Source organism: Podarcis filfolensis (assembly GCF_964270895.1).
Source record: "Podarcis filfolensis genome assembly, chromosome: 15".
NCBI lineage: Eukaryota > Metazoa > Chordata > Lepidosauria > Squamata > Lacertidae > Podarcis > Podarcis filfolensis.
Window position 1 is genome coordinate 20589873 of NC_139618.1, and position 20200 is coordinate 20610072.

The 20200-nt window shown below is 46.3% G+C and overlaps 1 protein-coding gene across 3 annotated transcripts in view; it reads right to left on the bottom strand.

Annotated features, from left to right (window-relative positions):
- B3GAT1 (beta-1,3-glucuronyltransferase 1) overlaps positions 1 to 19882 on the bottom strand; it is a 61246-nt gene extending 41364 nt beyond the window's left edge. For 2 of the 3 annotated variants that reach the window (XM_083588988.1, XM_083588989.1), the window contains exon 1: positions 19160 to 19881. The gene's annotated coding sequence lies outside the window, so the exon portion shown is untranslated. Of the gene's footprint in view, positions 1 to 19159 lie in introns of all 3 variants that reach the window. The other variant, XM_083588987.1, reaches the window with a different exon arrangement.
- Positions 19883 to 20200: the final 318 nt, after the last annotated feature.

Below are 20200 nucleotides of genomic sequence, written 5' to 3' on the forward strand. Positions count from 1 at the left end.
GCATAAAATATTTTATTGGGGGGCTGAAGACCCCCGGCCCCTAGGAGTTAACTCCTATGATGCTGGGAGCTGAGGTTCAGCAATATCTGCGAGGGCATTATAATGCATTAAGATGAGTGAGGTTCCTCAGGGATGGGCTCTGGGATCTGCCTGCCCCCCGCTTCCAGCTGCGGCTTGCCGAATTCTTTGCAAACCTCCATGAAACAGGGATGATTCAGCCTGCACCATAAGTTATTAACTGCAGCAGACGGTGTCTCTTCCCATTAGAGCGCCGTCGCGCGAGGAAACTGGCCGAGACAAGAAAGGGGCTGACGGGCAGAGCGCGAGCAGAGAGCAGCGCGTGGAGCGGAGATGAAAAATAATGTTGGCAGTGTTATTAAAAGATAAATTGGCGCGGGAAGATGGGCTGAAGGCTTTAGAATGTTGTAACAAATCTGCGACCACCTAGGGCTTTGAGACTGTCAGGACGCGGCAGAGAAAGAGAGGATGAATCAACAGGGCTAGAAAACACCATCACACCAAATATGTATACCTGGCTAGGTGGGAAATTAGGAAAGCCCATTAGCTATGGGCATATGAAACTGCCTTAGGCTGAGTCAGTTGATCGTTCCCCTCTAACCCAATGCTGGCGGCAGATTTCCAGGGTGTCAAGAAGGAAAACAGGAAGCTGCCTGAGTCTTATACTGAGTCAGACGGTTGGTCCATCTAGCTCAATATTTTCTGCAAAGAATGGCAGCAGGCTGCAGCCCTCTGGGATATCAGGCAGGGGTTTTCCCCAGTTGTTATGTACCGAGTTGAATAGGATCCAAAAGGCAGCAGTCTGATTGGCCCTAGAACAATAGGATTCAGAATGCAGCAGTTTGATTGGTCCTAAAACAACAGGATTCAGAATGCAGCAGTCTGATTGGTCCACAGGAGCCACCCAATCCAGCTCCAGGTGGAAGGGAATCCGCAACCTGATTGGCTTACAGGAGAATCCTGGAATTAGCCAATCACGTGGGGCCCATTGTGTAAATAATGTATATAAGGCAGAGATTCTGGGGGAACTTCCATTCCTCCTCACCACTATGAGCTGAATAAAGAGCATGAAATCCACTCCCGACTCCGAGTATATTTCACCAGTTCTACCTGGAGATGCCAGGGATTGAACCTGGAACGTTCTGCATGCAAAACAGAAGGTCTAGTCCCTCACCCAGATGCCAGCCAAACTAGCCTCTGTGGACCAAAGGGGATTTCAAATGCACATTGTTGTCCTGAGTATTGTCAGCTGACCCCATCTCAGCCTCTTGTGAAACGAGGTCCCTGGGCTGATGGCCAGGGAAGAAACTCTCCAGCTAGTCAGCTAAGTTGATAAGACTTGCCTTAAGAGGATGTTTTGCCCTAAAACAGAGTGTTGAGGACTCTTCCCAGCCTAGGAAGCTGCCTTGGACGGAGTCAGATTGTTGGTCCATCTAGCTCAGCATTATCAACACTGGCTGACAGCATCTTTCCAGGATGTCAGGCAAAGACATCCCATAATTCCTGACCATCCCAGGAACTGATGGGAGTTGGAGTTCAACAGCCCCAAGAGGCTGACAGATTCCTCATACCTGCTTTAGAAAAATGTCTGCTTTGGGGAAAAAAATGCTTTCAATGTAACTAGTAAAAAATAAAGAACTAGGAGCAAAATGAAACAAAACAAAACTGCAATAAATAAAAGAAAATGGCCATACACACAGAGAAATGTATATACAGGTATATGCAAAAAAGGCTATATAGCATAATCTAGCTCCGTGAAACTAAAGGTCATGTAGGAGGAACACAAAAGGAGGTACAAAAGCTCAGGATCGAGGTAAATTGTCAGCTCAAAAAGACAAGTGGCAACTAAGGGGGTGTCTACTACATCCAGGTTGTGCAGGATAAGTCAAGATGGGCCACCATGTAATTCCATATTTGTCAGATTTTATCAGTGCTCTGCTAAGCTTGCTTCGTTGGGTCAGTTTTTCTCAATATACCAAATTCTTAACTGTGCCCCACCATTCCTCCACAGAGAATGCAGAATTATATTCCTAATGGTGAGCTATTTCCCTCTTAGCTGCTGCACGAAGGTTTAAAATCAAGTCTTGATGGGTTAAATGGTTCATGTTCCCTATGTTTTTAAATATGTTGTAAGTCACCCAGAGTGGCTGGGGAAAGCCAGCCAGATAGAAGGGGTAGAAGAATTATTATTATTATTATTATTATTATTATTATTATTATTATTATTAAAGAGCAAAGTTAAAATGGAGTCAAGAGGAAGGATTTATGCCTGCTCTTTTTGAACGAGAACTATGGTGCACAGCTGCAGATAATAATGTTCAGGCAACTATTTTGTTCTGTTCAGATCTATGATTGAATGGGTTAGATGGGAATAGGGAACTTTTGACAATACAGATATTGCTAGACTACAACTCTCATCGGACCTGACCTTTAACTGAGATTGATGGACATGTGGGATTTGGGAGTCCAGCAGCATCTAGAGCAGTGTTTCCCAACCCTGGTTCTCCAGCTGTTTTTGGACTACAACTCCCATCATCCCTAGCAAGCAAGACCAGCAGATGTTGGGAATTGTAGCCCCAAAACATCTGGAGACCAAAGTTTGGGAAACACGGAAGAACAACCAGCTATCCTTGCCTCAGATCTTTTCAACTTGCAAGACCAGGGATTCAATCTGGGACCTTCTACATACAAAGTGCGTTCCCTCTCATCGAAGAACTGGCCCTTTCATAACTTCCAGTCACCAGAGGAGAGATGGATGAGGCAGTCTAAGCACATCCTATCCTATTTCCGCTTGTCCTCAGAGTGAAGACTGCATGAAATTGAGATTTAGATTTCTTTGATGAGGCGGTCTGAATGAAGGTTGCCGTCAGTTTTTCCTTTCTTTTTCTTTAATCCTTGCTTAAGGTGGTTAAAAGGTGGCTGGCAGCTGCCTAATAACCTAAGTATGCAATAAGAGCCTGCTGGATCAGGCCAATGGTCCATCTAGTCTAGCATCCTGTTCTCACAGTGGCTGCCCAGATGACTGTGGGAAACCCTCAAGCAGGATTCAAACACAAGAGCCCTCTCCCCTCCTGCCGTTTCCAGCAGCTGGTATTCAGAAGCATTGCTGCCTCCAGCTGTGGAGGCAGAGCACAGCCATTGTAACAAGAGCTCTACCCCTCCGCCCCATCCCAGAATATTTGTGGTATTAAGCGTTTCAGGATTTCAGGGGGAGCTATAGGACCTGCATTCATTGGAAATGAAGCTTTATGACCACCCTAAAGCCTTTGCATATGCAAAAAAAAGTGAAAGCAGAATCGTGTCTAACTGCTCCATTAGCATCCTGAGCACAAATCGCCATAAATGCACATTGAAAAGGACACCCTTATTGGACACCCTTATGGACATCTGGGGGATCTAATCAGGGCTGCCAGTAACCATATTTTGCCACCAACTGGCAGGATTGGTTCCTCCGCTCCCCAAACCCAGGAAAGGAAAAACCACAACTGGCCCAAACACAGCAAGGCTCCTTGCAGCGCTGCAAAAGTTATGGCAGTCTTCATGCTGAAGTTGCTTTTGATGAGAAATACATTCCCTGCCCTGCTCTGGTCAATTGACAGCACTTTCCTTGCTTAGTTTTTGATCTTAGTGGCTGATTTTATGGCCGCATTACTGCGAGAGACAAGAATTAATCACCTCAGCAAACCTCTCCCTTATCATTTGGTTAATGTGCTTGAATAACAGCCACAGAGGCTGGTTCTTCACATGCACCACAAACTCTGGCCTCTCTCTTGGCCTCCGTTTCAAAGTTCCTCCCTTTCTCTTATGTGCAAGACAAGGGAGAGGTTGCAGAGGATCACAGCACAATGCACACATTTGATGCACGTTTAAAACACATAGCTTCCCTCAGATAATCCTGGGGACCATAGTTGACCCCTTACAGAGCTACAATTCTCAGCACCTTTAACAAACTACAGTTCCCAGTATTGAATCATGTGTTTTCTCTCTCTCAGACGAACCTACCTCACAGGGTTGCTGTGAGGATTAAATGGGGAAGGGGGGGAGTATGCCAGGAGTGGCCAGCATGGTGCTTTCAACAGCTGCAGTAATACTGCTTATCAGGATGGGTTGGGGGCAGCTCAAGGACATGGAGAGGTCAGGGCTGCTTGGGCATACTGGCAGGGCTGCCAAATTGGCACTGCCGGTGCACCTGCACAGGTGTCTTCTCATCTTGATCTGCTTCATCACAAAGGTACGAGGGACAAATAGGCAGCAGAAACCTGGCTTTGCAGAATCTGTCACCCTTTCATGTTGCACATCTCCCTTCTCTCTCTAGGAACAACACTCAGGGAAAGGCTCTCTCCTTGCCAAAGTTATGGGCCACGGTGACATCAGCAAGTAGACCAGTCATATCTCTCTGCTTTCTCCCTTATTTAGGGTCACATTCACCATATATTGAAAGTGCCATGATGCCAGTTGAATCAGCCATGGCTTCCCCAAAGAATTCTGGGATCTGTAGTTTGTTAAGGGTGCTGAGAGTTGTCAGAAGACCCCTCTTCCCCTCCCTGAGCTACAGCAATCAATCTCTCTTCACCATAAGAGAGGTGGGGAACAGACACTGCCTAATAATGCTCAGCCCCCTTAACAAACTACAGCTCCCAGAATTCTTTGGGGTAAGCCATTACAATTGGTATCATGGTGCTTTAAACGTATGGTGTGAACGGGGGCCTAAGTGCCTGGAAACTCTGAGCTTCAGATGCCAAGCTGCATGTTTCAAATATTTTTCTCGCTTTAGTGGCATTTCACTGATAAATAATAAAATACTGAATTTGCCGACTGACTTTCCCTGATCATATCAGAACTGCATCATTGCCTCTCTTCCTCATCAGTATAAGTTCCCTTTAGTTTCCTTGCCATAGTTTGAGTAAATGAGAGAGAAAGTGGGGGAAATCCCCAAGGGGTCACTCTGGAAACTTACATCCCCAAAGGCCTCTGCACCCCTTTTTCTGAAGCTGCTGGATCCTTCTGTAGAGCGTGAGTTGAGTCACCTCCTGTATTTTTAGCCTTGGCTCCAACAGGGTCACCTGTCTTTTGAATAACTTAAGCTTTGTGATGGCTTCTTTTCAGCTTTGGGATTTGCCAGCGAAAAGCAGATAGGGGTGGGGAGAGGGCAAAAGAGAAGTCCTAAGATTTTAGCCAAAGCACTGGAGTGCCAGGCTGGTATTTATAGCCCAGCCCTGGGCGAGGTAACCCAGGCGCAGTGCAGCTGTCACTTCTGGTTTTTCAGCAAGAGGCCAGAGAGTGTGCTGGAGTTTGCTCAGCACATCTACCTCTGCACCATCCTCTGTCCACTGGCAAAGGGGCACACTGGGGAGCTCAAGAGATGCCTGGCAAGCACACGCCCCTTCACAATGCAGTTGCACAGATGCAACCAAGGAGCGTGACAGAAGTGTGTTGTTGCAAATGGGATCATCTTAATAGATGGTCCTGGTTGCGGGCAGGCTCTCAACCTGGTTGCCCAAAAACCTTAAACAAAATATCTGTGTCTGTGTGAATTTATTTATCCTAATGGGGGGTCGGCTTGAGGGTCTTGCCACGCAACCCTCCTCCCCTTGACAAAGAGTCCTGTGACATCCTAAAGACCAACACATTTATTGGAGCACAAGCAAAGGATGCCAAAGGAGAAAGGACTTCTTCACACAGTGCATGGATAAACTATGGAACTCATTCCTGCAGAAGAGAGTGGTGGTCACCAACCTGGATGGCTTTCAAAGAGGGTTAGACAAATTCATGGAGGTGCAGGCTCCACAATGGTTATACTGTGTCTCCACAGTCAGGGGCAGCTTCTGAATACTAGTTGCTGGAAAGCACAGGAAGGGAGAATGTTCTTGTGCTTGAGGTTTTCCCTTGCATAAGATTTGCCTTTCTCAGAGCTGCCACACACTTGGTCGACATCTTCATCAAGCTATCCACTGTGATCCCGAGGTCTTAATCCATGTCAGTCACTGCCAGTTCAGACTCCATGAGCATATATATATGGCATAAAAATGTTTTGGGTCCCCCCCCCTCCCCGACATGTATCACTTTACACTGAATTTTGTATGCCGTTTTACTGCCCATTCATACAGTTTGGAGATGCCTGTCTGGAGAGGGAGATACCGAAGCACAGTTTCACTCCCCCTCTTCTTTTCCCCCACATTCCAGGAAATGCAGGAGACTGTCAGCTTGACTGCTGTAGTTTGAAGACAGCGGATCGCCAGGCTCCCAGGAGAGAGCTGGACGACTTTGATGCGAGAAGCAGAGAGCTCTGTGGATACCTGTTTATCTGCCAGGGTGGCTGGCCTATAATGGAGAAAGTTCCCCAATTAAAAACGTGAGGCAGCAAATTCCATTTTAAGACCTTCCAAAGGGCAGACCTATTAAACATTTATGAAGACGGTTCATTATGAGCCCACTCTTGATGACCAGATTCTACTTCACATCATTTGGTTGTGGGAGGGTGGCAGGAGGTGGAATAGAAGCCCAAACCTATCTCTGTTCAATATAACATTTAATCCTCCTTTTAAATTCCTAATAAATCGCAATGGTAATATAAGCAGCAATGTTGTCAGCACTTGATCAAGCACCACAACATTCGCAGACGGACTGATACATGAGTGTTAGGTACAAAATGTTAATAGCCTGGGCATATTCTCAATTGAGGGGACATAGATTCATAGAATTGTAGAGTTGGAAGGGACCACGAGGGTCATCTAGTCCAACCCCCTGCCATGCAGGAATCTTTTGCCCAATGTGGGGCTCAAACCCATGACCCTGAAATTAAGAGTCTCATGCTCTAACGACTGAGCTAGCCCAGGTCCATATATTTGGCTATTGGCTAGAGGGTCATGCTAAACATCTCATGCCTGCCTATGATGGAAGTCAGATTGCTCTGGAAGTTCCAAAACACAGTGCCACCACCCCCTCTCCAAATCGTAGGATGTGTGTTGAAAATTGAGGGTAAGTTTAGACAAATTGGTAGAGTCACATGGGAAAGCTTAAAGTTCACTGTACCACTTTGGGCTGCTGGTAAACAACAGCAAGTTCCCTTGCTCACAGAAAACTAGCATATAAAGAAGAACCCTAAGCTGAACACTGTCTTTCCCTGCAGATTGGAGTTCTGCATGCAGGGATTGTTTATTCACCACGGAGCATTCAAACATGTTATGAGCCCTGTTGGATCACTCCAAATGGTGGCAGACTTTGTGCTGCCAAATTTCAGCGGCACCCTGTGCAACGCTAAAATTTGGCAAAACCCACCCCCATTTCTCGTGCTCTGTTCTGCAGCATTGTGTGGTGCTCACTGCAACATGACACTCAGTGTGGTTACACTGGTCGCACTTATCCCAAAACTGCCTCTGCTCCACAGCCCCGTCTCATTCAGCATCCTGGCCATTTGCAGTGGTCAACCAGGTGCCTCAATGGGCAGCCTGCAAGAACTCATTGATCCCCAGCAATTTGCTTTTGGAGGCATGATGATGCCTCTGACACGTAGGGTTCAGTTTGTTGCAAACCCTCTCTTGCAGTGTGATTTGCAACAGTCCAGGATGAAACTGTGATTCTACTGATTGTGTTAACGGGTCTTGAATTCCTAATGCATGCTGGTATATGGTTGCAGAAGATGCCCCATTAACACGCATGCAATTACAAGCTCGGCTCTTGTGTTTCCCTGTACATATTCATGGATCATTGAGTGGATAACTACAGGCAGACACGGCGTCTAAAATCCAGCCATTTTACCTGATGAAGGGAGGGAGAAGTAAAAGACTTAACTCAGTGAGGTTATGGGCCAAGCCTGCTAACGACAGCCTGTCGGAATTGCTAACTGTTCCACAGACATACTAAATGAATTATTAAATTAGTCTTGCCACTCATGAGACACTTTTATTAATGGCTTTTGGAAATAGCTGCCTGGATAGTTAAAAGTGCTGCGAGGACATGCAAGAAATTTCTCGAATGACAGAAAGGCCCCGAAAGGACGTGCCCCAACTGGCTGGCTGACCTCGTTGGATAAAGGTGACACTTGTCTGAACTAGGGATGAAGAACCTGTGAACCCTCGCTAGTTTTTGGAGGACTCCAACTCCCATCAGCCCTGGCTAGCATGGGCCAATGAACAGGGATGATGGGTGTTATAGGTTGACATCATCTGGAGGTTTCTCACACCTGCCTTTATCTTTCTGGGAAGGGGGATAGAAGTGTTTTGGGAACTGAACTCAAAGCAGATCCTAAACCTAGGAACTGACAGGTACTTGGTGAGGATTTTCAGCAATGCAACGTGGCAGTCACAGTGGATGATCCCTTCTAAGATTATACAACTTCCTAAGATGATGCTATAATAATTATATAAAAATAATAATTGGGGATGCATTGCAATAATCAAAGCAGATCTCCATGTCTTGCTGGAGGGGATGCGGGTGGCGCTGTGGATTAAACCACAGAGCCTAGGACTTGCAGATCAGAAAGTCGGCGGTTTGAATCCCCACAACGGGGTGAGCTCCCATTGCTTGGTCCCTGCTCCTGCCAACCTAGCAGTTTGAAACCATGTCAAAGTGCAAGTAGATAAATAGGTACCGCTCCAGCGGGAAGGTAAACGGCGTTTCCGTGCGCTGCTCTGGTTCGCCAAAAGCGGCTTAGTCATGCTGGCCACATGACAAGGGAGCTGTACGCCAGCTCCCTTGGCCAATAAAGCGAGATGAGCGCCGCAACCCCAGAGTCAGCCACGACTGGACCTAACGGTCAGGGGTCCCTTTACCTTTATGATGCTGGAGACAGAGCCCCTGCCAGGATCCTCATGCAGAAGTAATAGCAGGTCTTCAAAAGCAGCCCCAAACATGACCCTGGACCACCATGCCACTGATGGGTTGGGGACTATAGCTTAATCTGCTTTGCATATAGAAGTTGTCAAGTTCAACCCCTGATGTCTCCAGTCAAAGTCTATCAAGTGAAACCAGACAGCCCAGCAAGGTGACCACTTGGCAACTGGACATAATGGGCCAGGGGTGACCATACCCTCCAACATTTCTCCGATGAAAATAGGGATGTCCCATTCCATAATGACAATTTTACTATTTATATCCCACACATTTTACTGGGTTGCTCCAGCCACTGGGCAGCTTCCAACATATATAAAAGCATAATAAAACATTTAAAAACTTCCCTATACAGGATTGCATTCAGACACTTTGGGGACTGGATAACTCCATCCCCTCCAGCATTTCTCCAATGAAAATAGGGACATCCTACCATACCCTCCAATAAATGTTCCTCCAATGAAAATAGGGATGCCCTAAGGAAAAGTAGGACATTCTGAGATCAAATCAGAAACTGGGATGGCTTCTCCAAATCAGGTGCGTCCCTAGAAAATACGGACACTTGGAGGGCCTGGGTGATACTCCCTGCCTTTTCCAACAGTGTTCAGCTTAGGAAGGATTGCTGTCCATCTAAATAGCTCCTCCTGATATTTGCTAGACCCCACTTGAATTTAAACATCAAAACAGACCTGTATGCAATATCCTGTTTTGCAGAGGACCAACCTGATGTCTATGGGAAGCCCGTAGTAGCACCCAAAGACAATAGTCCTTATATGACAATACTCCAAATGACAAGACACTTTGTATTTAACTTCTCACAAGACGGTCTACTTCCTGCTCAGTCTGACAAAAGTCCTTTTGAGTCCTGAAACTCACCTACCGTATAAACCCAAAGCAGAGCTCCTGAAAAGACAACTGTGAATCTTGGTACAAAACTGGGAATTATGAGGTGCTCCTGCCCTCCCCAGTTAATGACATCTGCTTTAAATAGGCAACATCTGCAGGTATCTCCAGCTTGTGTTGATGATACACCCCCTGTTTGGCAATGAAGGCCAATGTCCTGATCTCTCCTTTTCAGTTGCTGCTTTTGGTCTCTTCAGGGGTCTTCCTCTTTGTGACCTCACATCCCACAAGAGCCCACCCTTGTTCAAAACATCTACCGAGCCCTACACCAGCTTTCTGCAGGAGCTGAATCATCAGACTTCAGCAGCGCATATAATTTGCACTGCCGGAATCCATCGCTCGGGAAGATTTGGGATGGTCGCCAGTTTCTGACAAACATCTGTTACAACTCTCATTTAGAATCCTCTCCATTATGCTACAAATATCGGGTTTGTGAAGAAAAAACAGACCCTTTGCAAACCAAATCCTAATCACTTGTGTTTGAGCATGCATCTTTGACATGCTATTTGGTGCACAGATTTGGGATCATTCTGTCGTTCTTGTAAACCACCCCCACCTCTATTTTTGAGCAACGCAAGGAAAATTAGACTATTGGGTAAGAAAGCTGTGTGTTTTCTTGACAGCAAGACTGGTGTGTGTGTGTGGCTTGTTTCCAATGCAAGGGTAAAGGTAAAGGTAAAGGGACCCCTGACCATTAGGTCCAGTCGTGACTGACTCTGGGGTTGCGGCGCTCATCTTGCTTTATTGGCCGAGGGAGCCGGTGTACAGATTCTGGGTCATGTGGCCAGCATGACTAAGCCAGTTCTGGCGAACCAGAGCAGCGCACGGAAACGCTGTTTACCTTCCCGCTGGAGCGGTACCTATTTATCTACTTGCACTTTGATGTGCTTTCGAACTGCTAGGTTGGCAGGAGCGGGGACCGAGCAACGGGAGCTCACCCCGTCACAGGGATTCGAACCGCCGACCTTCTGATCTGCAAGTCCTAGGCTTTGTGGTTTAACCCACAGCACCACCCGCGTAGAGGGGGGTTATTGTTTGGCACCATAGAAATTGAACTGGACTGGTTACAAAGGCAGAAGAGGTGGAGAAGAGGCTGTTTCATTGGATGCATTAGGAAAATGTTAGGAACAAAGCTAATTCATAGAAATTCACTGAAAGTCTTAGGAGTCTCAAAGCTGAACGATACAGCTAGCACCACCACACTGAGCAGCACTCTCTGGCTGTCTAGACGCAAGCAACTGTTCTCTGTGAATATATGAACTGTTTTCTCCAAACTGCATTCAGGCATGCATTTTCCACTGGGAATCTGAAGCAGGGCAGCCCAACAAGAGCTGCATTGGAAGCTTCTGCTGATCATGTAGCTTGGTTCATATTCAGCAAAAACTGTCATGCATAGAATTCCAACAAAAATGGAAAAGGAACTGCACCTTGTGTCAAAACAAAAAAAATTTTTTTCCTTCCAGTAGCACCTTAAAGACCAACTAAGTTAGTTCTTGGTATGAGCTTTCGTGTGCATGCACACTTCTTCAGATACACATGCATGCACACGAAAGCTCATACCAAGAACTAACTTAGTTGGTCTTTAAGGTGCTACTGGAAGGAAAAAAAATTTTTTTGTTTTGGCTATGGCAGACCAACACGGCTACCTATCTGTAACTGCACCTTGTGTGTTCGTCTGTGGTTAGGAATGGAAATCAGTGAAGTGAATTTAATTTGCATTTGTTCATGAATTTTTTTTAAAAGTCTGTAAACAATGCACAATTATTATTTTAATGTTGTTTATTTATTTTCATTTATTTTTTCCATAAACTTTATATACCGCTTGATTGTAAGAAAAAACCTCCGGATTTTGAAGTTTACTGGTACATTGAAATAAATGTAAGTTATGTAAATAGCTGTGTAAGTTACGTATCCTATGTTCAATAGCAGACAGCGAGATGAGCAATACAGCATTTGGTGGAAGCCAAATGGCAGCAGAATGGAAACAGAGATGATGGTGAAGAATGCATGTTGGAATGGAAATTGCAGCCTTCTTGCATCCTTGATCGTGCACAATGATGACGCCATATGAAGAGGTTGGGCTAGACTGAGAGAAGGCACATGGGTGAATAAAACTGATTTTCTGGGCTTTCACACAATCCATATTGGTTATAGAGAATGGGGGACTTTCTGGCACATTTGGGACACATTGCTCTTGTTTGGCTAAAACCGTTCCTTGCTCTATGCCAAGCTATGGTTCATTTCCCTGAAACTCAATTCCAGGCAGAGACTAAGCAGTTCCAGTCCTCTGTGCGGAACAGCAACAAATCACCACAGACAGGAAGGAAGGCGGACAGGCTAGTGGACCAGAAATCTATGTTGCCATGAAGCATTTCAATTCCCAAAAAAAAGCCCATTATTGGCCTCTTCCTCTTCCCTTTTTACTTTTGTAAGAAAAGGTGAAATTAAAGGACATGTTTCAAAAACTAAAAGGACATTCCCTTGCAAAGACTGGGATCCTTAAAACCAGCTTCTTTTGTTTAGATCTGCAAGATGTTGCTAGATCTGAACACAGATAATTTATGGAGTTCTCTCACCATCCCCAAATGCCGTGATGGTCACTAGCTTAGAAGGTGCTCAAAAAGGTTACACAGACATATCAGTGTAAGCTAATGGTATAAATAGTGTTTAATCATGATAGCTAAATGGAAGCCCCAATTTCAGAGGCAGAGCCTAGGACTTGCCGATCAGAAGGTCGGCGGTTCGAATCCCTGCGATGGGGTGAGCTCCCGTTGTTCGGTCCCTGCTCCTGCCAACCTAGCAGTTCGAAAGCACGTCAAAGTGCAAGTAGATAAATAGGTACCGCTCCGGCGGGAAGGTAAACAGCGTTTCCGTGCGCTGCTCTGGTTCCCCAGAAGTGGCTTAGTCATGCTGGCCACATGACCCGGAAGCTGTATGCCGGCTCCCTCGGCCAATAAAGCGAGATGAGCGCCGCAACCCCAGAGTCGGTCACGACTGGACCTAATGGTCAGGGGTCCCTTTACCTTTACCTTTATAGCTTGGTTTATCAGGTACTGGGGCAACGTGTGTGTGTGTGTGTGTTTGTGTGATGGACTGGACAACTTCTGATGTCTGGCATTGGATCATATTTTGGAATGCTGCTGTATGTGAAATACTCCCTGCTGTTAGGACACTTTGGGGCAGATCCACTCCATACATTTAAAACACAGGACTCCCCTTAAAGAATTCTGGGAACTGCATCGTGTTGAGGGAGGTGAGTAGTCCAGCTCTCTGAGGGGTAAGCGGCAGTTCCCGGGATTCTTAAATGTAGGCTGTGCAAGTTACCTTGCACAATACTTGTGCTTTTTAATTTTTTAATCCCTCTGTCTTGTGCTGGTTCTCTCTTTCAGGGAGGGCTTAAAAAATTAATTAAAACAGGAGAGCATTCAAAATGACATACCTCAATAACAAACTGAAATGGTACATGAGGGCGATAGCTCATTCGGAAGAGCATGAGACTCTTATCTGAGGGCTGTGCGTTTGAGTGTCACCTTGGGTAAAAGGTTCCTTCTGCACTGCATGGGGTTGGACTAGAGGACCCTGGTGATCCCTTCCAACTCTACAATTCTGTGATTTTAGAATTCTAACCATCACAATTTGGTCACCTGATCTTGCTGAATGGGTAGACTGAATCATGCCCTCCACTCTCTTCAGCAGCTATCTTTAGCACCATTACATGGCAGTTCAATGACTGGCATTTGTCATGGTGGTAGTGCATTGAGAAACATGATTCCTTTCCTTTGTATCATTTCTTCAGCAGCACTGTATTTCTAAAATACAATCGATGTGGGTTGAATGGTTGGTAGGCCAATCCCCCAATCCTAGCAGATCTAGAGGCATCTAATTGCAAGTGCCTCTATTCTTGAGAGTTTTCCTTGGTTATTATGACAATTGCAGTCCTCGCCCGTTATTGCTGCCATAGCTAATCACTGCTGATACAATGCCATACATATAAAGGAATAACATACCTACAAATGTCTGTGAGAGAGGGCGAGGGGACACATTTTGCGGCCTGATAAAGCTTGCCAGGAAGGAGTGGGAGAGAAAAGAGAGGGTGAAGTGTAATAACAAACAAACTGGTAGGGTAAGCCACTTTTACAATATTGCACCCTTACATTCTGCATGAATGGAACCATAGCCATTACCACCCACTAGTGTTTTTTTTTATTAAAAAAACCAAATCCATTTCTCTCCCTGAGTGCACTGAAGTCGTAGATTGGATCCATACTTTTAGCTGCTTGTTAGCTGCTCTGATTACAAGTTCCTGGCCTTCAAGATGAGAGGGCATCCAAATCATGGAACCCAGCAAGGCTGATCTTGTCATGGTGTTAAACAAACGTGGCTGTCTTAGGTGGCAGATTTGGGGCACTGTTAAAAGATGGTTTTCTTCTGTTGTCTTGTGTGGTGAAATTCATGGAGGAGAGGTCTATCAATGGCTACTAGTCATGACTGCTATACTCTACCTGCACAGTTGGAGACAACAATGATTTCCAATACCAGTTGCTTGAAACCATGGAAGGGAAGAGTGCTCTTGTGCCCATGTTCTGCTTACTGGTTTCCTACAGGCATCTGGTTGGCCATTATGGAAACAGGATGCTGATCTAGATGGGCCATTGGCCTGATCCAGCAGGCTAGTCTTATGAAATGTCACAAGTGGCTCTGTCTTCAAGACAGGACTGGCCGACTCACCCATGAGGCAGGGTGAAATGACCGCCTCAGAAGGCAGGATCCACAGAGGCAGCAGATCCAATCTCCATGCATTACCCGATGCTGCTGCCACAGTGACAGCAACGCTGTAGTGCACTCCTTAGAGGCTGGATCTGCTGCCTCCGCAACAGCCCTCCCCCCTCCTATGCTGCCTCTACAGTGACCTCTTGGCAAATAGGAGGCACTGCTAGCAGCAGTGGAGCAAGCCGATTGGGTGCCTGGGGCAGGGCCAGCTGCCAGTGGGGCAGGGCAAGCCAGGGCAGGATGCTCTGCAGGGCCTCTGAGGAGTCTGCCTGCCTCCTCCCTCTCAGCTGCTCTACAGCTGAGGGGGAGGCGGCGGGTGGACCATTTGGGGTAGTGTGGAGCCTGTGGGTACCCAAGCCACCGCGTCACTCCCAAGAGAGACCTGTGGTTCGAGCGCGCTGCAGGCCTCGCAGTGAGTGCTGCCCAGCATTTTGTCACCCCTCAGTGGTGACACCCGGGGCGGACCGCCCCCCTCTGCCCCCTTCCTCTGCCCCTGACTGCTGGTCGTCTCCAAGCCACAGGGAGGAAATGGTGGGGGCTGCTTTCTGTGGTCTCCTGGGCCTGGATTGATTCAGAATGGGCCCGTTTCCCCCCTACCCATGGCAGCCTTTGATTTCCGCTTCAACTTTGAGTAAGGTCATGCCCTCCCCCAACATTTCTCCAATGAATATAGGGACATCCTAAGGAAAAGCGGGACATTCTTGGATCAAATCAGAAACCGGGACAGCTTCTCTAAATTAGGGATGTCCCTGGAAAATAGGGACACTTTGTGGTTTGTAAGGTTGATTTCAAATGTAGATCTTTATTCCTGCTTTGTTCCTGGCATAGATCTTCACTTACCCCTTCTTCCCTGGGTGGGGGGAGAGGCACCATTTTGTAGTTTGTCTCAGGTGCCAAAATGTCTTGAGCCAACCATGCTTCTCTTAGGCTCTCAGCCATTAAAATGTGTGTGTGTATGTATATGCACGCACACACATACGCTAAGCAACCTCCCATTCTCTGGAATATTCTTGATCTGAACTTGGCTTTTGTATAATCTTTCCTTGAATTTCACTTTGATGAAATTTGGTGACACACAATTATGTCTATAACCTCTTTCCTGGATATCACTAACAGACAAAACTTTCAGAGGGATGGGTGTTAGTCTATGTCTACAAGAATGACAGAGTCCTTAAAGACTCCACATTTGTACTGGCATGAGCTTTCCTGTTTAGTGTTTATTTCATCAGTCAGTCATCTGATGATTTGAACTGTAGTCTATAAGAGCTTATGGCAGTAGCTCAGTGGAGCAGCATCTCTTTGTTTTGCATGCAAAAGATTCCAGGTTCAATCCTCAACATTTCCAGCCAGGGCTAGAATACACTTTTGTCTGAATTCACAGGGACTCGCTGCCAGTCAGAGTAAACAACACTGAGCTAGATAGATCAGTGCACATGACACAACTTCCTATGTTCCTACAATGAATGTCTTAGTTTTTAAGGAACTACAAGACTCTTGTAATTTGATTTAAGTGAGGTTTAGGTGAAAAAGCCTCACAGGCTAAACTGAGACCATGGCCAGGCCAGAATTGGCCCATATATTGGCAGTTCCCCACCAGTACCTTGGAATCTGTACATGTCTCACTGGAGTAGGAACCTGAAACTTCACACTGCATATCAGTTTAGGTGAAATTTGGTGGCAATTGTACTTCTTGGTTTTCTTGACATACTGTTTCCACCCCTAACAGGCTCTCAGAGTAGCTCTTCAGAGTTCATACAGGTAAGGTTCAGGGTCTGCTGGATCAAAAAAACATTAAGCTGGCAATGGAGGAAGGTGGTGTGATGTGGAAAACCCCCAGACTGGCATTCTATAGACCAGGATAAATTCCAGGCCAAGAGATCTAGTTGGTGGACCAAACAATGGCATGCCATGACAGGGCAATCACTTGCTACATTACAGGATGTGATGTCAACACTGACCTGAAAACTATAGCAAACTCATGCAGGTCATCCTGGGCAAGTCATGTGACCAACAGAGGAGTGCAAGAGTTTTATGTTTGAGTTCTCAGGTGGCTCAGCCAGGAAAGTTACTGGTGGCCAACAGGGACTGAGTAAGCATGCGCAGAGTTCCTCAGATTGTGCAGGTAGCAATGTCCTCACTCCATTTATGAGTGAACAGACGACCTACTGACTAATTAAGGGTTATTCATGATCCCAGGTCATGGGGCTATGCCGGAAGGGTTGCAAGCGTTTTATTAGGCATTCGTATTTTTAGGGGAAGCTATAATCCAGCTGAGGGAGGAGGGATAAGAGAGCTCCACCAAGTCTGCAACCATTTCATGAGTTTGACTCGTACACACATCAAGTGCCCATCCCTCCTTCTCCCTCTTTCAAACAATTTCCCCTGCTCCCCGACACAGAGACAGACAGTCCTGTTGGAAAAGGGCATGTAAAATCTGCTGTCAGAATTGTTGCATTAGTGACACGCTGAAAACATTTGGAGTAGCTTCTCCAAGACATATTGAAATTAGCCAAGGATACCCAAGTACAAAACACACGTGCACTGTGGCGATGATTAAAGCTGAGCACAAAATGTGAAAATATGCTTTCTCCTTCAAAATGAACAGAAGCAAAAAGTGGGAAAGGTCTGTGCTTCCCCTCCTCTACTTCCATGGGAAGGAAAGTTATGGAATCACCATTTATCTTTCCTGGTATCTGTATCTCTTCCATCTGAGTCTTTCAGCATAGCTTGCTCACCTTGGTCAAACTTGTTCTTCCCCAAAACACCCTCTTCATTGCTTTGACTGCATACAACTGAAGTTCTGCCTATCTGAACAACTCTGTGGAACTCAAAAGCTTGCACATTACCATATGTCAGCTGGTCCAATAAGAGGTAGAAACATTTATTGAGTTTAGATCTCCTGTCCTTTGGAAGTGACACATCCATCACCACCTGCTGAATGGAGTCCAAAGTTATATAAAGACCATCTCTCTCTTTCTCTCTCTCTGATTCATAGAAAGGGAACAGAAAGCTTTTTCACGCCAAGTTAGACTATTGGTCCATCTAACTAAGCACTGTCTACCATGAGCAGCAGAAGTTATTTAGGGTTTAGACAGCCCTACCTAGAGATGATGGGGACTGAAACTGGCGACTTTTGCATGCACAGTCTGTGTTCTCCCACAGGGCTACAGACCTTCCCCAGATTCCAGCACAAGTCAGTTTTCAAATTCACAGTTCATTCTCATTGCACATCATGCTTACATAGCTCCAGCTTTTTGCTATTTACACAGCCGTGTCCTTCTAATACTTAGAAGAAAACTAGGATGAAAGCACACCGACACACACATTGTTCTACCACTGTGATATTTGTCAGCTATCAAAAACTCAACCAAACTGCTGAGTCAAGCAACAAAGACTCCTTTGCACAAAGACTTCTCCACTGAACATGACAGTGGAGTGCAGTTAAGTCATGTTCTGGGGATAAGTGCCTGGGAGTCATGGCCCCCATTGTCCAGGTCTCTTGGTGTTAGAAGGCAGCATTTATTCATGGGTCAGCCAGTTCAGTCTTCTTGTCCCCCAAACACACCTATACTGTGACCAGTTATCCCTGGGATTCAAAGACATCCAAGGTACTGGGATGCCCAGGAGTTTGGGTAACAAAGGTGCTAGTCACAGAGAGTTACAGCAATGGAACAGACTGGAAGTATCAGCCACAGTTCAGACCAAATTCAGTCCAGAGTCCTACATGCTCCCCTTTTTTTGTTTAAGTTTTCAAAGGGCTCTTTCTCTTCTCTTTGAAACATAGATTTCAGCTGGAGATGGGTCCCAAAGGGAGGCCAAATACAAAAGAGGCATTGTTTGCAGAAGGAGCACCACATCGCTCGCTACACCTGCCCCCACCTCAACACAAACCTGCCATCCTTCTTGCTGGTCCTTTGCTACCCACTCACCCATCCACCCACCTCCCTTGCCCAAAGGAGGCAAGCTTTCCACTGAAGTCCATCCAGAAGTTGGCTGTATGGCTGGTGAGAATGGGACATGCTATTCATTGCAAAGGAAGCAAACAAAAGAGTGGACCAACTCTGGATTCTCCTGCCCACTTGGCATAAAGATTTGCATGCATGTATTTGTGTGTGTGTGTGTGTGTGTGCGTGCGTGTAGCAGCGTGGGGGGCATCTGGCAGAGGGCTGCAGTGCTTTGTCCACTGCACATCTATAATGGTTGATCACAAAAAGGCAAATCTCTTTTCCTTTAGGGAATGGCAATATGCCACTGAAAGGAAAAACCTCGATGTCCAGCGTGAAGAAGAAAGGGGGATGGGAAATAGGGTCTGGATACCAGGGAGGCAAGAAATGGAGAGGTTTGTAGCCAAACAATAGGGGCTCACTGGACACTCATCCTTCACACCTACCACGGCAAATTCCCAAGTCCTTTTTGCAGATCTCAGTTAACTCCTGCAACAAACCCTCTCTCTTCCACTGCTTCTGCTCTTCATCTCCCCCCAAAAAGCATGGGCAACCGAGTGCCCATTGCATCCTTGAAAGTCTTTTATCGTCTCTGCTCTCCCCTGCCTAACCCCAGAAACCGATTCCACAAACATAAAGGAACTCTGTCTAGCTCAGCAAAAGCAATCAGGAGGGAGAAAGAAAGAGAGGAGTACCTTATTCTGGGAGCCTGAATCGCCTTCTCTCTCCATCGCAGCAGCGTCTATTCATCCTTTAATCCTTGGAAACAGAAGCACAATTCAAAGCATCTCCCCGCATGCGGTTCTTCCACACGTTCTTCCTTTGGCTTTTTTTAATACAAAAAAAATTCCAAGCAACAGCAAGAAAAAAGCACACCCCAAGAATCTTCCCCCCGTCTTCTTTCTTCAAGCCGTGACAGTAATCATATTAATAATCTTTTTCTCTCTCCAAAAAATCACAGCACACAACAGTTATTCTCCTGCTGTCTTCTTCCAAAGACCACAGCAGCTTCACCCGGGCTCATCGTGATGTGAAAGGGCAGCATTTAATAGAAAGGAAGAATGAAAGAAAGAAAGAATGAATGAATGAAAGAGTGCAGGAGAGAGAGAGAAAGAAAGAGAAACGGGAAAGGGGGAAAGGGCAGTGGGAGGGAGTACAGAGAAAGAGGCTGAGGCTGAATTCACATCTGTGGCTGATGGGTCTGTGTCTATAGAAGCAGTGACAGCTCCCCCCGCCCCCCTCAGAGAGTAAGGGAGAGGAGGACCTCTGTGGCTGCTAATGGCCTGTACCAATTTATTCCACTTAAGCAGGGGGGGCAGTTCTCCCTGCAAGAGGGAAGGAAAGCCAAGCCAAGCCAGCCTCCCCGATGTCCCCCGAGATGAATTGGTTTCTGCTTTGCCCGTTTGCAATAGCGGCTCCTGCACAGACTTGAATACAGGCAGAGACAGTGGGTGATGGTCTCCTAGCCCAATGTGGGGGGAGACAAAAAAGGGATACAGACAACATATGGGAAAGGGGCATGGTGGGAAATTCTCGTGTTTGCAAGGGGGCAAGCATAGCTGTGCAGATGGGCATGGTTCAGAATAGAAAGCACAGTGTGGCAAGCATATATCCTGACTGGAAGATCAGAAATAAGACTTGCTCATTTGTCTGGTTCAAAGCTAGGTTCAGACATTCATTGTTTGAAAGCACGGCATGAATTACTGTGACCCAGCTAGGTTTCCCCCACTTCAGAA